The sequence below is a fragment of the Acomys minous genome (assembly GCF_964271855.1).
Source record: "Acomys minous genome assembly, chromosome: 16".
Lineage (NCBI taxonomy): Eukaryota > Metazoa > Chordata > Mammalia > Rodentia > Muridae > Acomys > Acomys minous.
The window spans coordinates 86,924,585-86,937,912 of NC_140498.1; the positions used below are offsets into that span (position 1 = coordinate 86,924,585).

At 53.1% G+C, this 13,328-nt stretch overlaps 1 protein-coding gene across 10 annotated transcripts in view; it reads left to right on the forward strand.

Annotated features, from left to right (window-relative positions):
• Nucleotides 1-13,328, forward strand: part of CUX2 (cut like homeobox 2) — a 186,416-nt gene that overhangs the window by 74,278 nt on the left and 98,810 nt on the right. The window contains exon 2 of one of the 10 annotated variants that reach the window (XM_084762082.1): nucleotides 9,385-9,473. The exons of the other annotated variants lie outside the window; for them this stretch is intronic. The gene's annotated coding sequence lies outside the window, so the exon portion shown is untranslated. The remainder of the gene's footprint in view (nucleotides 1-9,384; nucleotides 9,474-13,328) is intronic. 10 annotated transcript variants of the gene reach the window in all.

The window sequence follows — 13,328 nt, forward strand, 5'->3', positions numbered from 1 at the left end:
TTCTAAGCCATATGCACTACTTTCAGGCCTCATCAGTTTTACATTGATTCCTAGTGAAGTGTTTAATTGCATCGTGAATGCTATATAATTCAGTTCTTTCTGCTAATATGGTATATATCTCAAAGTGATATACAGCCCTGACAGGGGGAATTCACCGTTTTGTGTCTGGGTTTGGGAAGACAGTGGGTACTGGGTGCCTTGGGGGGGCGTGTGGAAGGTTGGTAGCTGGCCTCTCAACCCCCCGCCCTGAGGTAGAGGGCTCTGGCTTGGCTCTATCGCACAGAGTTGGCACGTGCAGGGTGGGTGGTGTCTGTCACCAAGGGACCCACCAAGGGGCCCCATGCCCACCGGATGGGTCAGGGGGTGGGGAAGTTCCCCCAGCTGGCTGACACAATGCACAGAGCTTTGAACAGGGCTGGCAAGGCTGGCGCCGTGCTGATGGGCCACTTGCAAGTGGCTGCCGGGCCTTCTGTTGTCATCTGTTTGAGCATGCGTTGAATATTCAAAGGGGTCTCTCACTGTGTATGGAAGTGGTGGTGGAGGAGGTGATTGTGGTGGGAGTTGGGGTGGGGGACGGGAGGAGACTGGCACCCACACCTCAGGATGGAGACTTGAGTCGTGTCAGGTGTGATAGAGACGTCAAGGGGCCTGGGGAGCTGGCACAATTGGCAATGCGGTTGCCTTGCGAGTAGGAGGGCCTGAGTTCTGATCCCAAACATTCACATTATAAACAAGCAAGCTGGGCATGGTGATGCTCACTTGTAATCACAGTGCTAGGGAGGTAGGGGACCAGCCACTTTGCCTGTGTCTATGATCACTGAGAGACCCTGCCTCAAAAAATTAGATGCAGAGTGATAGACGCCTGATGCTGACCTCTGGCCTCCACACTCAGGCACACATGTACTTGTGTGCACACGTTGCATACACCACAGAGAGAGAGAAGAAGGTGGCAGATTGAACCCCACAGTGGCCCCTGGCAGTATCTAGACATGGGGAATCTGAGCTCACAGGGCACATGGAAATAGATACTCTCAGGAGGGGACAGGCAGCCCACATCTCCAGCCACGTGTCTCAAGGCTGTGGAAGCTTTCCATTTTCCCCACTAAGCTAGACCTCCGGATTTGTATGCAAAAAAAAAAAAAAATCTCTCGTTTTTAAAGAAAAATTCAAACATATACACCATCCAGGCCAAACTAAATACAGTATGTCAGTGGGCATGGGCTGCGTGAGCCACCTGTTTGTCATGTCTGTTCCCGGGCAGGGCTCTGCTGTTAAAGCAAGTTTTTTTTTTTCCTCTGTCAGTTGACAAAGTAAGTGCAGTTCAAGATGGAGGAGGCACTGAAGGAGACCTGCCAGGCTGGGATGGATCATCAGAGTTGGGCTTGGCCATGCTGTGGCTGGGGGGGGGGGGGGGGGCAGACAGAAGGAGGCTGGGGCTTCTTGCCTAGCAACTGCGGAGGACACTTTCTCAGGTAGAGATAAAGACAGAAGGGACCAAAAGGTGCTGGTGGGAGCAGATGTACCCCAAACCCTTTTCCTGGAGTCTCAGGGGAGCAGCCTGAGGCTGGGATGTCCTTGCTGGGAATCCAGCTTCTGCTTGGGGTGAGCCTTCCAAGTGGCAGCAGGTGACAGCAAAACTCACCCCTGTAGCCAGCACTCGGTCACTTACTGCTGCTTCACAGTATGAGGTGAGACAGTGGTGACTAGAGGAGTTAGCCTTGTCCTCTGTAGCCTCTGCGTTCATGGGGACAGTTAAGCCAGGCTCAACTCTGTCATGACTACCACAGGTTGGCTTGGATGTCCCTGACCTCGCACTCCAGGGACCTGCTTGCCTCGGCCTCTATCCTGCAGTCTCAGAAGTAGGGCCACTCCGATGGAACACCACAGCCTGGCTTGCTCACAATAGTGTCTCTTACCTCAGTCTCTGTTGGAAGCCCAGACTCCGGGTGCTTCCTTCAAGCCCCGCCCATTGCTTTTTTCAAAGAACAGGTCATTTTCCTTTGTATTTTCACACCAGTATTCTGGCCTCAAGCCTGGCATAGTGGCACAGACTTGGGAGGCAGAGGCAGAGATGGATCGCTGCAAGTTCAAGGGCAGCCTGGTCTACATACGTTCTAAAATAGCCAGAGCTACATAGTGAGACCCTGTGTCAGAAAAAAAAAAAACCAACCCAAAATGATGATGATGATTAAAAAGGGATGGAAACCTTATCAGGCAGACCCACCCCAATTACTCTATTGGAGCCTGATTGGTCAGCCCAGACCCTGTCTCCAAATATGGCCACATCCTGATGTCTTGAAACACGTAGAAATGGGGGTCACCTATCAGCCCTTCACACTCTAGTTAGAGGGATAACAGGGACATGATTGTGGCCAAGCAGAAGAGACAAGAAAACTGCCATACCAACTGGCTAAGGGTGGGGCATCCGTCAGCGTTTAGCGATCCTGGTCACATCTGTCCCCTAGCGGCAGGACCTTCAAACGCAGTTGGCCTGCGTGTTTAGCTATCTGATCCCAGCCTTCAGAAACCAGCCCGGCTCCGCCCTCCGCTTGGCGCCAGCACGATGTAATCAGAGCTGTTCTTTTATCTTGGCTCTTGAGGAAGGCCAGCCAGCTAGCTCTCTCTCATTTTTTTTTGATCATATAACCTTGACTCAGAAGAATAATTTACCCATGCCTCCAGAAGAGGGAATCGCAGCATGTTATTTATGAAGGCAGCCACTGGGTGCATTTCTGGCTCCCAAGTTTGTGGGTGTTGCTGAGATGGGGAGACATGGGTGGGACCTGATGATGAAGCAGTTGTGCCTGTGAGATGGGAGGCTGCGGGTGCCCGTGGCAGAGACCAGGGGCGTGCATCCTCTTTAGAGGTAATCCACGTGCCTTTCTGGGGGTTAACAGACAGAACACAGAAAAGTGTCAGACATAGTGTGAGGTTGGGGGAAGGCCGTGAGCGTGAGTTGGGCTTGGAAGTGTGTGTGTGTGTGTGTGTGTGTGTGTGTGTGTGTGTGTGTGTGTGTGTGGCTGTGGCCCCAGTCTCAGGGACCCTGGGGGCTCTGCAGTGCAGCGTCTTAACTTAGGGCCTTAGAGTATTAGCGCCTTGGGTTTGGGTCCCAGCTCTGTCCTTCCCTGGGTGGTCTAGGCCAGCTGGCAAGCGGGCAACTTTTGTCATTGGTTCCTCTCTTTGTGGAAATGAGAACAGGTCTTCCCCAAGCTTGCCTCCAGGTTAACGTAAGAGAATATAAGGTCCTAGTCTGGTTCCTGAGCCCCGTGTCTTGGCTGCCCACCCAGCCTGGCCCTGCAGCCTGGCCACGCCGCTCCTCGCCTGTCGTGGAGTGAAGGGGTATAGGAAGGCATGGCTCTGTTCCTAAGCAGTGCTCAAGTACCTGGGATGTCTCCTGGGCTCCTCTGGGCCGCGCTCCTGAGTGGCCTTTCTCCTCAGAAGTCACTTCCAGTTCTGGCTCAAGTGTAGACACACAGCCTGTACCCCATCTGCCATCGTCACTGACTGACGCCATGTTTATGCCATGCTTAGCTGGGCATTGAAAAGGGGGTCCGGGGGAGGGGTTGGGGAGACGGTCAGATAAGCGGAGCTGCCGCTAAGCCTGATGCATGAGTTTGATTCCCAGCATCCACGGAGTGGAGAGAGCTGATGTGTGAAGGTTATCCCCTGTCCTCTACAAATGTGTTACGGCATGGGCGTGCATGTGGGGACACACATAAATACACAGACGTGAAACTGTTTTCTTTTACCCTGCGTGGCCTTGAGTCCCTTGTCATCAGAGAGCCGCCTCAGGCCATCAGAAGTTTCCTTCCAGCGTCACAGGGATGTGTGTTCCCAAGGGAGCCATGCCTGTCTGCTGTAGATGGGCTGGGGCTACCCCACCTCGTGAGGAAGCGTGGTCCTGAAGGTTCCGCCCGGTCAGGGTTTCGCGGCCTCTCAGCATTTTGAGGGTCTCTCAGATTAGCGGTTGATATTGAATTAGTGTTCATTTTCTCTAATACGATCTAGAAGGATAATCACATTAGTGACTTTCATAGCACATCAGATTAGACAGTTGGAACATGTCCCTCCCCACCCCAACACCCACCTAAAACAGCGATAAGGAAGAGTAAAAGAGGAACAGCCAAGAACAACTACCCAGGCAAGCTGGTCCGTCTCCCAGGAGCCCTCTCTCTGCTCCAGCCTCCTAGTCCCCGTGGAAGAGGGACTTTGTTCTGCCCCCAGCACATGTGGAAGGGCCTGTAAGACCTTAATAGGGGCGCCGAATGGAAGTCGGCCTAATCGCGGGGCAGAAATATAGGCAGAGCTGAGGTTGTAATTAATCGCACTAATTACACTCCTAGCGCTGCCCTTGCCCTCATTCCCAAGACACTGGGTGAGAGCAGCAGATATGGTTGCCTCTTGCTGGCTGCTGTCACTGGCCAGGGAAGCAAGCCCGTGAGCTTGAGGCACACTTGGCCCACACCACACGCTTCCAGTACTTTCTCCAGTTGGGCTCTCCAGGACTGTCCTGGTTAGGTTTGGTTTCGTTTTGTTTTTTAATTATTAATTAATGAATTAGAGAACTTTATTTCCAGAATGGCAGCCCCAGGCCAGATCTCCTGAGCACTGCTCTTTGTGGGTTAGCCTGGCCACCATACTGTCTCAAACACAGAAGACAACATTCCTTACAGACAGACAGACTTTCTGAGGTCTCCAAATCTGCAGTGGTACCACCAGGCCCAGAACTCAATCCTTCCCTCACTCACAAGAGGTGGGAGCCGCCCTGAGATTGACCAGGCTCCACAGGTGGCCTCTGTTTCACACGCAAACTGGTGTGTGCGCCCATGTATTTGCCATATGTGTAGGCCTGGGTGCTTGAGTGCGGGGGGTGGGGGGGGAAGGGATGGGGGGTAGGCAGGGGGCGGGGTCACACTCAAGGATTGTTCCTCAGTCACTCTACCTTAGTTTTTGAGACTGGGCCTTGGTACCTGCTGAGTCAGCGAGGTTGGCTGGGCCAACAAGCCTCTGGGATCTGTGTGTCTTCACCACCCCTGAACCCCCCCCCCATTCCCACCCCACCCCCATGCTGGGATTACAGGCACTAAGAGACTAGAGTCATGCTTGTGGGTGCTAGGGATTGAACCCGGGTCCTCCCGCTTGCATGGCACACACTTTACTCGCTGAGCCATCTCCCCAGGCTTGTTGGAGATTCATAGACCGTTTTCTAGGTCAGCAAAGAGCTTCATCTAATCTGTGTACAGTCTGCAGCCAGGCTGTGGGGATATGGCTCTCTCACTTAAGGGAACCAGACTCTAGTTGGGAGAGGTGGTGGGAGATAACAAGGCTGACTCTCATGGCACAGGGTAGAGCTGGTGCCTTCTGCTAAATGGAAGAGGTAGCCATTGGGCAGTTCCCCGAAGGAGAGAGGCTGACATCTGGCGTGTTTAAAGAATTAAGCCATCCATGAGCCGGGCGTGGTGGTGCACACCTTTAATCCCAGCACTCGGGAGGCAGAGGCAGGTGGATCGATGTGAGTTCGAGGCCAGCCTGGTCTACAAAGTGAGTCCAGGACAGCCAAGGCAACACAGAGAGACCCTGTCTCGAAAAACCAAAAAAAAAAAAAAAAAAAAAAAAAAAAAAAAAAAAAAAGAATTAAGCCATCCGGCGCAGTGGTGTACACCTTTAATCCCAGCACTTGGGAGGCAGAAGCAGGTGAATCACTGTGTGTTCAAGGCCAGCCTGATCTATGTAGATAGTTCCAGAACAGCCAGGGCTGCATAGTCCCCCTTGTCTCAAAATCAATGAATGAATGAATGAACAAACGAACGGAACAAATCATAGGAGCACTCTGGAGTGTATAGAGTTAATGGAAATAAAGGAAGACAAATTCAAAGACTAGGCTCAAGGTTACTGCAGATATCTGAACAAAGAAGGGTGGATAAAGGGTAAGTAGGACTGATTCATTAATGGGTTTGATATGTGTGGCAATCTATTAGTAATGCCTACCATGGGCATAGGAACAGCAGCAGCCATATGCATGCCATGTGAGGCATTTGTTGCTTGGTGGGAGAGAGGGAGGAAGATAAAGAGCTACCCAGGGATAGTATTTGGTGGCTTTAGGCACAGCTATGGATATTGTGATAGGGATAGTCATCCGCTGGCACAGGGTGAGAGGAGTCCATATTGTCTCCACCTGAGACCCAGGAATCGATTCCAGCAGACGGATCCTTCAGAAGATGCAGAAGGACGGCCAGGCTTCCCGGAGACCTGCTTGGTTCTGAAGGAAGCCAGGAAAGACAGTTCTGAGAGCACAGCCAATGCAGGCATCCATTGGATCAAGGAACAGAAAGTAGTTTTTAGGGAAGGCAGTGAAAACAGAGGCTTTCCCTTTCCTTACAGCCAGGACAGAGCCAGCAGCAGGTGCAGATACAATAACAAGCCAGAAGTACACCTCCAAGCTGAGGACAGGCAGGTAGAGATCCCTGTGAGTTCAAGGTCAGCCTGGTCTACATAGTGAATTCCAGAGCAGCCAGGCTATGTAGAGACCCTGTTTTTAAAAAAAAAAAAAAAAATCTAGAAGCATTTCCCAAAAGGCCTGATGTGGAGCCAGATTGGAGAACATCTGGGCAGGCCATTTTTGAACGTGAGCTTCTCAGAGATGTGTTATTCTATAAGCAACATACGTGCGGCTTTAAATGGAGCAGTTAAGATGAGCGCTGGTGAACAGGCTCCGCTTCCTGCCTCCTCCCGTTGCCAGTGCACACTCGGCCGCTTGCCTTGCTCACATTTACACGATGTTACGATGGACTGGCACATGTTGGATGGAAGCCAGACTCCAGGGGCTGGCTAGCAGATGAAATGCTAAGCTTGAGGGCCTGAGTTGGGGTCTCTAGATCCACAGGAAAGACAAGAGGGGCAGTGTGCTTCTCAGGAGTCCCATAGTGCGGGGAAGGCAGAGTCAGGAAGACGCTTGGGGCTTTGCCATTCACTGTAGCCAATCAGGGAGCTCCAGGCTTAGTGAGAGACTCTGTCTTAAAAATAACAGAGAACGGTAGAAGGAAACAGTATGTCACTTTGTATCCCCCTACACACACACACACACACACACACACACACACACACACACACACACACACACCATGCATATAACACACAGACTGATAAGAAACCAATCTTCCGGTTTTAAATTAGGGCATTGTTTCTCCAGATACTGGGCAGTAGCAATGAGGGCGGCTCCCTGGCAGTCTCATTGTGATAAAGGGAGCAGCCACCCCACAGCGTACTGTCACCCAGCTGGGATAGCTGGAAGGAGACGTGTACGAAGTGCCGTTACTGCTTGCAATATCCCCAACCCACAGTGGGCTCGCTAGGGACGCACCCCATCATCAGCCAGGAGCGCCTTATAGTCTTCTCTGGCTTCATGGGACATTGTGCACAGCGGGTGGGCATGCAGGCATGATCTCCCCCGTATCTGTCAGGCGAAAGGGGTCGAGGTGACGATGTCTCCTTGGCTCTCTTACTCCCTAAGAATGGAGTCTTTGTCGTGGGGCCTGTGTTGTGCCTGTGAACAGGTGAGTGCAGTGAATGTCAGAGAAAGGCTCAGGACACCAAAGAGGCACGGGCCGAGTCATTGGCCCTGTGAGTACACATGGCTGACATCTTGGTACCCAGGGAGCTGGTCAGTGATGGAATCCAGTTGTATTTCTGGGGTCCATCCGGGCGAGGGCCACCAGGGCTTAAGGTTGGCACTGGCCGACGGGTGCACTGGTGGGTAAGATAGTGGGGGATGCAGTGAGTGGAGGTGAAAATCTCTCCCAGGCGGGGACCAGGCGGTGGTGAGTCACCAGTGGTTTTCTGGAGGAAGGAGATAAGAGTGGCAGGGAAGGAGATTCCCTCGACCTCCAACAGGGACGGCAGCGCAAGGAGGCGAGGCACCAGCTCTCAGCTCTGGACGCTGTCCTGGCTGGCCTGCTGCCGTCATAGGAGCGCACATGGTCACCTTGTCTCCAGCCTGCAGCACTCAGTGGCTCCTGTAGCACGCAGGCACCAGAAGGCTGGGTGGCTCCTGTGGTGGTGGCTGGGGACAGCTTCCTGGCTGGTTCTGTCCCCTTCTCTCCCAAAGTAAGAGTGCATCGTGTCCAAAGTAATCCCCCATTTGCCCAGCAACGGCTACCACCAAAGCCGCCTTCATCCCAACCCCCAGCTGACTCAGCAAATGCTTCCAGTGCCCTCAGTGTTGAGTCTTGTGGGGTATGTCTGTGCCATCAGTGAGGAAACCGGGGCTGGGCAGTGACAGGCGCACTGCAATGAGTGATGGGCCCGTGTGAACCCAGCCCTGTCTAACCCTGCTCTATTACAAGTGCCAGCATTTCTTAGTCACATTTCTTCCACAGGCCGTTACCATGATACTCATTTTATCAAATGGGGAAACTGAGGCCCACAGGGAGGAAAAGCTTTGCTCTGAGTTGGACAGCTGGAACAGAACGGCACCAGGCTAGAACTCAGCCTTTAGCCACCAGCTCCATACGGCCTGTCTGTCATCACAGCCCAACCCAAAGCATTCCAGTGATCCCTGGGGCCGGAGAGAGACCTGGGCATCAAAGGGAAGCATCAGAGGCTCATAGGATCCTAGGGGCAGTGTGGCATGGCCTTGAAAACCCTAGTTCCAGAGACGTGGGCTCAGTACTGGGCAGATTATAGCTCACCAGGCACTGGGCAACCCAAGCTCCCCTGTCTGGGATACACAAATGAGCCTTGTGGGGGCTGGGGCCCTGTCCATCACAGCACCTGGGGAAGCAGTGACATAGGGAACAGCTTACAGGTGGAGCTGAGGGACTTCCTGCTTGCGTGTGTGTGTGTGTGTGTGTGTGTGTGTGTGTATTCATGTGTGTTTTGAATAAGTTAGTAGTGTGCGTCTTGAATAAAGAGCTGGGAATATCACATCCAGACTTAGCCTCACACCTGCTGAACCTTCCAGCTAACAGAGCATCTAAGGTTGGGCTGCCTTAGAATCCCACCTCTGCTTCCTTCTTGGTGCATAACCTTGAGCTTGGCCACTCTTAATGTCTGTGTGCCTCAGTTTTCCCCACCTTTGTAAGAAACAAAGTGGTGCATAGACCTGTGTCTGACGCATGGGGCTCAGTCACCATGTGCTAGCTAGTGTTCTTTTAGAAATGGCAAGCCATGTGGCCTGTATTGCAGCCACTTACCTTTGCTACTGTAATAGGAATGTGACCACGGACAGTGTGGCCATCTAATGCTCAGTGGCATTGGCTCAATGACAGGCTGTATTAAACAATTGTGCCTGGTGGCCAGGTAGTCTCCGTCGCCACATTTCTGTTCCAACAGTGTCCTTTAAAGTGGCTTCCGTGTAGCCACTTGTGACCTTTTCTTCCTGTTCAGGGTGTTTCTGCCCGCTTCTGTAAGGACAGAGCAAGGCCTTTGAAAGGCTGAGTGATGAGCCGTGAGACGCACCACTGCTGAGAGAGAAGGTATGCTCGGGTTTTGATCCTTGAACTTCCGCTCTGGCAGCTTGCTTCGTGAAAACTAAATGTAGAAGTATGTGGGGGTGGCGTGGGGCTCGATGCTGAGGTGTGAACCCCGCCTTCATGCTGGGGGGTGGGGGTGGGGGTGGGGATGTTGGAGGGTAATGGGCAGGGCTAACAAGTCCTGGTGGCTAAGTTTGCTTTAGGGACAGCGTAGTGGGTTTGGGATGCATGCTGGCCACATTCTGACAGTGCGAGGCAGGGGTGGGGGTGGGGGGAGTGTTGGGATCTTGGCTCCAGGCCTGTTGGCTCCTGGATGCCATGTGGAGCACTGTGGGAGTTATCCAGCAGCCTGGCGGGATGAGGAGGTGGGGCTGGATGGGACTCTTCGTGTCTCAGACAGGCTGGCAGATAGCAGGGCAGTACGTGCTGGTACCGGAGGCCTGCCTGGCTCCTACTTCATTCTCCCTGCCTCTCTCTCCCCAATTTGTGTGCCCGTCTCTTCCGCCGGGATAGGCTGAGCCAGAGAGCAGACAGGCAGCTTGGCATTAGGAAAGCAATGTCCCTGTCCCCACGGGTCTCTGCTTCCTCGACGCTATTAAAACCTCTGGCTATTTGTTTATGCTCCCCACCCCCATTTTCCTCAAGATAAATTTTAACCTCCTTGGTTTGGCTTGGAAACCTCTTGTGATGTGACCCCTGCCTCCTGGTCCGAGCTCCTGTCTTCCATCTTGTGTGTCCCTTGTGTGTCTCAGCTAGTGTTTACTTTTTTGTCATTGCCTGGCCCAAAGCTCACTGTGACATGTAGGTGGAGTTGAAAGGCTGGGAGAGGTCTCATGTGCATCTTAAAGTAGGTTTCCCATGTGTGGGGCTCTGTGTCTGGGACTTTCCCCCTGCACTCTTCTCTAAGCCTATGGCAGGTCCCCCTTGTTTTAGAGGGGGAAATGGAAGCACTGAGTGATTTAATTATGTGCCCAAGATGCCCCAGCCAGGATGAGGTGGTGCCAAGACTTGTATTAGAGCCAGCTCAGGCCCCATGCAGGGTTTTCCTACGTGTGTTAACTGCACGATCCAGCTCATATTTGACCCCCACCCTCACCCCTGTCACTCTCCCGTGCCCCGAACTTAACCCCACACTCTATCCCACACTCACTGTCAACGTGTTCATAGTGTCCCAGCCACCCTGCTATGCCCGTAAGAGCTTGATGGATCAGCCGTGGCAGCACCAGCCCAGCTGTCACACCAATAAAGACAAAGTCACAGAGGCTTGAGGAAGGTGCCTGGTCGCCCTCCGCTCATCAGCTTGTCAGCCGTCTGTGCAGGGAAGTCAGGGCCTCTGGGACATTTAAGAGAAGGGGCAGAATACGAGGCGAGAGTGTTGGAAAGAGAGTCTCCCTAAGACTGCTCCCTCCCCCGAGCCTCAGTCAGTGGCATGTGGCCCGTGGTGGCCCTCGTGGCCCTGCTCACAGCGGACACATGGCTTCCGCTGGCCCCAGTGTCAATCACCCCAGACCTTTGATGCCAGGCCTGGGTGAGGAGTGTCACGCTGCATTAGTGAGTCCCTGTCAGGCTGTGTCATGTTGGGGGGTGGCGTGAAGGCCCGTGCTTCCTCTAATATGATTCGAAAGTGACTAGTCAGAGAAGGCTCCCGCTTTCTATCCCGGGAAATAAACATCACAAGGCCATGGAGGTGGCTGCTCAGAAAGTCCTGCTGCTTATGTGACATGATGGGCCCGTGGGAGGAGTCTGGATTAGTGCTTGAACTTTTCTGGAACTGTGAGGAATTCTACAGTACTCTCATGCCTCCCCAACCCCCACCCCCACCCCCTGAGAATTAGGGTCAGGACTGAGGAGTTCACTCAGAAGATAAAGTACAGCCACTCAAACACGAAGACCCAAGTTCGATCCCCACCACCCCTGTAAAAAAGAGCAGGGCATGCCTCTAATCACAACACTGGGGAGGCAGAGATGGGAGGATCCTGGGGGTGTTGGCTAGCTAGCATTGCCTAATTGATGAGTTCCAGGTTCAGAGAGAGACCCTGGCTCAAAAAAAAAAAAAAAAAGATTGAGAATGACAGAGGAACACACTTAACGTTGACCTCTGACCTATACACAGTGTCCGGGCTCTACTCACTCCTCCTGGCTGTCAGCTCTACACCCAGGTGCTTCCCTGTTTGGAGTTAGATCTTGTCTTCCCCCAAATTCATGTTTACGTAGACCCTTGTCCAAGAATAGGGTCTTTGCAGAGGTCATTAAGCCAAGGTCATATAGGCTCTAATGGCTACGTTGGGTGTCCTGGTAAGAAAGCTATGTGAAAAACAGACATGGCGACACTACGGATAACAGGTGCAAAGATGATGCAGCTCCAAGCCTGGGGATACCCAGGCCAGCAGAGCCAGTGGACATGGAGGGGAGGATGGGGGGGGGTGAGAGGGGAGAGTGGGTCTGTGCTTTGAACTTGTGACCCCAGGAGCTGTGAGAGAACCGCATCAACTTGTCACAAGGCACCTATCTGGTGGACATTTGTCACAGTAGGCCCAGGAAACAAATGGCCCTATACCATCACCCCAGGAAATCAGAGGACAGTTTCCATCAACTCAAAGATGCCTGGCAGCCTAGGTGTTCTCAGGTGGCCTCAGGCTCACTGACTGTCCCTTGCCTGCAAGTGTCCTTTGAGGGCTGGGAAGAGTCAGGCAGTGGCGGGCAGCTGGCATATTGGGCTATATAGCCTGCCTCACATCACGTTAATGTGTGATTAAGGGGGTCTTTAAAGCGCCCATTAGTCCCCCTCTGATATCTAATAGCGCTTTCGGATTTAGAACAGAATATTATTTACTCATTAGCTGATAGCAGAGCTAGAGTGTGTTGTGTGGTGGGGGGGACCACGATTAGAGGCAATTACACAGGGGCTGGTGCTGTGGGCCAGGGCGGTCCATCATGCGTGGGGGTGACATCATGTGACCTCCGGGAAAGCTAGGAAAGCTGGGCCTGCTACCAGTCAGTTGTCAGGGGCTCATAAAACCCAGAAGTGAATCCCAGCGCAGACCCAGCCACCTTAATTCAGGCCTGGGATTCACCACCTTAGCGAGGGGCAGCAGTGGCACTGCCCTGTGGTGGCAAGTGGCCGCACCAAAGCATCACCCATGTCCCCTAGGCAAGTGTGCTACGCCTGAATGCCCTGCCGTTTCCTGGAGCAGTACATGCCCGTGGCCTACAGCCGGGAAGTGGCTAGATGCCAACTATCCTTGAATAGCAAAGCCTAAAACTGTCCCAGCATGCCTCTGTGCCCAGGGCTGAGGCACCTGGCCGGCTGGATCTCATCTTCTCTTACTTTAGACAAGAGATGGGCGAATGGTCACCCACCCAGTGAGCCGGAGCCTGTCACTCAGCAGCAGCAACCTTGACCTGGGCTAGTGGGGGAGGGGAGAGGCAGGCAGCGTCAAGGAGTGTCCCTAGCCTGTGCCTCATGGGAGCAATGCTGGGGCAGCCCTCTTCTAACAGGATGCAGCACGCCAAAGGAGCTTCTTGGCTTTTGACCTTCATATATGTCTTGACGCTGGCAAGCCTGACCCTCAGGTCTTGCATTCCTGATCCCAGAAATTTTGAGGCTGTCCAAAGAGACACATTTAATGTGCCCCCCTCCTGCCCCCTGCCCCCTGTCCCGTTTGGTAATACCTCCCACCATGTCAACTGGGAGGTTTAAGCCAAACCGAAAGACGATCCACAGCCAAGCTAGAAGTTGGGTCTGTCCTGGGTGTGTAACCTCCACTGTCAATACGTTGGGGGTCAGGGCTTGTCCACACACTTGAAAGTGCCAGGCCTGGCAAGCTGAGAGCAAAACAAATACCAGATATCACATGG